The sequence below is a fragment of the Pollicipes pollicipes genome, unplaced genomic scaffold, assembly GCF_011947565.3.
Source record: "Pollicipes pollicipes isolate AB1234 unplaced genomic scaffold, Ppol_2.1 Scaffold_4472;HRSCAF=5264_pilon_pilon_pilon, whole genome shotgun sequence".
Classification (NCBI taxonomy): domain Eukaryota; kingdom Metazoa; phylum Arthropoda; class Thecostraca; order Pollicipedomorpha; family Pollicipedidae; genus Pollicipes; species Pollicipes pollicipes.
The window spans coordinates 25,245-29,204 of NW_023596494.1; the positions used below are offsets into that span (position 1 = coordinate 25,245).

Genomic DNA, 3,960 nt, shown 5'->3' on the forward strand with positions numbered 1-3,960 from the left:
CATGTTTTTCTAACCGACACATGGCGTATGCCCCACACCGGAAAACCAACACATCGGTACCGAACGCAAGGTGGTCAACTTCGTGTTCGTGTTTCTGCAAAATGAGGCGAGAAAAGGTGATCCTCTGCAGACTACGCATCGGCCACACGTACGCAACCCACCGCTATATGTTGGAGGGAGCCGATAAACCTATCTGCCATCGATGCGGCGCTGTCCTCACCGTTCGTCATGTCCTTGTGTCTTGTCCGCGCCTCGTGGAAGAACGCCAACGTTACTTTGGACAGCATGACTCGCCCCTTACCCTAAGTGATATGATAGGAGACAACTCACAATTTCTCGGAGCTCAACAGATCTTCTTATTTCTCAAACACACCAACTTTGGAACCATTTATGCTGCTTAATAGATGGGTAAAACAATACACGTTATGGGCGCCAAATGACTACCGCAGTCGGCGCGCCCCCAAACTCCAATAAACAACAAAGGTGTTCAACTTTGCGATTTAGGCCATTAAGTTTTCAGTTGCTGCAGGCTAGAAATCGTCCAGAGGTTTGCGGGGCTGCCACTAGGTATCAGAGGAAGCAACCAAATGCTTCTACGAAACCTTGCTCAGGTTTTGAAATGGTGTGATGTCGCCATATATGTGTGAGGTCTGCTGTTCTGGCGTCTCGCCTCCGGCTCGCTGGTACATTCAGTACGTCCAAAATCACCCCTGTATTTCACACTTCACAGGCACTCCACACAGCCGGTTCCGCTGGAGCGCGCGCCCTCGCGCCGGCAGCTCTCCGAGTCTTCTTCGTAATTCCCCCTCTCCTAGCCCTCGACGCTGTGTCCCTCGCGCGGGGCGCCTGGGGCAGAAAGGGGGGGGGGGGGGACGCAAGCGCCTTAAAGCGGCGCTCGCCAAACTAAGCAAACATTTACTGGCAACGCATAGATGTTCTCTGACGCCTTACATATGCAAAAGTCGCGATTTGGGAAGGATACCCGGAACTATTTCGCGAATTCTGAAATAGAGGCAAGTCCTGGTGACTGATGTAGTCGGTATGGCTACATGTACGTGTCTGTAGGTGTAAATATAATGGGTGTAGGCACATGTAGATGTAGGTGTGGTCCTAAAATATTCTGATGTTGGAGCCATTTTGCCTTTGTGTGGCCGAGTGTCAAATGTTGCGGACGACAAGCACTGTCGTGCATCTGCTAGCCAAAAGCCTGTGACACGAAGGTGGCGCGGCGTTTCGTTCGAATTAAAGGGTACGCACGTTACCGGATTACCGTACCAGTGCATGGCGTTGCTGAACGAAAAAAGGCCCTGAGGTGGGAAGTATCCCGAACGAACGTGGGAAGTTCGCGGTCATACGACAGACCTTCGGTTGCACACCTTGTGTAGAGCAGGGAACGATAGGAACGGGCACGACGAGCCACCGAATCCAGTTGGCTAGCGCACCAGTTGCTTCCCCGTTTACCTGTGGGCAGAAATGGAAGGGGTATGAGTTTCGGTAATCTGCTCATGTGCCTCTCGCACGTAACTCAAGGACGCGGCGTGTGAGGTGACAAGTTGATTGGATGCGCCCCTCTCTCCACTCCCCCTACCCCCCCCCCCCTGATTCCACCCACAATTAACATACGGCTTCGCACTCTCGTAAATTGGCTCAGTGGATGGGTGAGCAGGCGCGTCTCGGCGACGTCGGTCAACGTCATTCCATTTCACGGTCCCGTGGTGTTTTCCCAATCAGCTGGTTGCAACGTCGGCGACGGGATACGTGTTGCTGCGTCGGGAGGCGGCAGGCACATGTCGCGGTCATGAATCAACCGGGAATGAAGAAAGACGGCTGGGTCAGAATATTTGAAGTGCCATGTTTTGAGAAGCATGAAAAGGGATATACCATCTACAAAATCACATCCAAAGTGAGTATCTTTCCGAAAAGACCCGATAGCCGCTGCGTAATTTGTGCCATCAACTGGCGTTTCACTTTATTTTTGAAGACGAAAGAGAAGGGGCGCCAAGGGTGAGGTTTTGTACTATGCTCGTCCGCTGGGATTTGATGACGTCACGGTGTTTGTTGCCCTCGGTTACCCAGCAGGTCAGGTGCTCTGCTGCCTTCCAAAACTTGGGTGCTATATTGCTATTCATTGAAGTCCTCAGGGCCGTACCCACCGATCAAAATTGGTCCGGTGCAATATCATTATTTATACTGTCTGTTATACTTTCGGTACTGACAATTGTTGGCCAGTCTGTAGTGCAACACGTTTCCATGCTCTCTGTGTACCCAGTTCTACCGCATTTTCCCGCCCTGAAATATTTTGTAGGGATTGCTCTTGTTGCTTAACCCCGGGGAAGCCAACACTAGTGACGGCTCGCCCCCCCCCCCCTCAGTTAGCTTCACCAGCGCGCAATTTGTTGTCTGGCGTCCATTTTGGGTACGTAACTCTGCAATGTATGTGTCACTGTTATTGCCTGCATTTCAATTATTATCTGATTCCGAGATCATAAGTGTCTGCAACTGATCGTTTCATCATGATATAGAGGTTTTGCGTAGTAGCTGCCCCCCCCCCCACTCACTGCCGAGCATTACAAACGATGACGTCATGGAACGGATTGAGCATACTCTGGGAAAGATCTCGCTAGTCCGTTGTGGCTCTGCGTCGCATTGGCCACTGTAGTTTTACGCCTGCGCTGATGAATCCGATATGCCGAGATCGCGATGAATATATGCAACCATTTTGTTGATATCCTGCAAGCAACCACACATCTGCAATGCGGGAGATGCGTAAAAGCCTGTCAGCTTGATGAGCACAAATGCATTATCATTGTGATTTGTAAATTTTGTATTTTAGTCATTCTTGGCAATCATGGTGTTCCATTGCTGTGTTGAAGACTGTTTGTGCCTGACATGCTCAAAAAAACACTTCATAGCTATGGGTGCATCCCCTGCAGCTGAGTGTGCTGTAATGCCCAATGATGCACCAAGAATGACTTGTTGCATGTGCATTTAAGTCATCAGATGCAATGTGAAGTACTTGAAGCATAAAAGTCAAGTGAATCACCATCACATGGTTCTGATCAAGTGCTTGCTTTGGATGAGATCATAAAAAACTATTTTTCACACTGACAAAGGCCATTTGAATCAGGAATCTGATCACAAAATCAGTTTTGTGTTTGACATGACATTATCTTATAAATGCCATAATCTTTGCTTCCTGTGGAATGCACCCAAACATGATTATGTGTTTATGCAGGAGCATATCAATTGTTTGTTTTAAGTAATAAGTTGGTGAATATGGAATATCTCAGACCAGCTACATTTCATGTCTTGACAATTGCAGGTTTTTCCATGCTTATCTCCTGAAGCAAGTACTCAAGTCACTGTATGGAAAAGGTACAATGAGTTCAGGAAGTTACACAAGGAAATGGAGTCTCTGCATTCTGCACTCTATTTGAAGGGAACATTTCCAAGTTTGCCCAAGACAAGCTATTTTAACAGGTAAAAGTTGTACATTTTCATTTTGTGCAGTTTTGCTCTTAAGACTTTCCATATGATCCATGTTAACTGGCTGCCTTTTAGAGGGCTCCAAACTATGTCTTATATTTTTGTTGTTAGCATGTTTGTAAAGCTTGAGCCATCATTCTAAGTTAACTTTATTGTGTATGTCAGATGTTTATCATGCAGGCTCAAATGCTCTGCAGTCTCCAAGAGCTAGGTGTTTCTTTCCTGTTTTGCTCACCTGACACATGACAACAGAGCTACCCCATGGCCAGATTCGAGGCACCGGTGGTGGAAGAGCGGCAGGCGTCCATCCGTGCCATGCTTGAGTTTGTGGCCCAACACCGCTGTTTGCCAGTGCCAGCTTTGCCAAGTTCTTTGAGGTGAGTTTGATGGTAATTCTTGGTTCTATCTAAAGCATGTGAACACTCCTTTTCTGAAAAGAAACAAGCGATGTAGCTGAGTTGGAATTTACAGAGG

The 3,960-nt window shown here is 48.0% G+C and overlaps 1 long non-coding RNA gene across 1 annotated transcript; it reads left to right on the plus strand.

Moving 5' to 3' along the window:
* Positions 1 to 1,770: 1,770 nt before the first annotated feature.
* On the plus strand, positions 1,771 to 3,824 carry LOC119097824 (uncharacterized). Its single transcript, XR_005094200.1, has 3 exons — positions 1,771 to 1,903; positions 3,323 to 3,480; positions 3,756 to 3,824. It is a non-coding gene; the product is annotated as an uncharacterized LOC119097824 (long non-coding RNA).
* Positions 3,825 to 3,960: the final 136 nt, after the last annotated feature.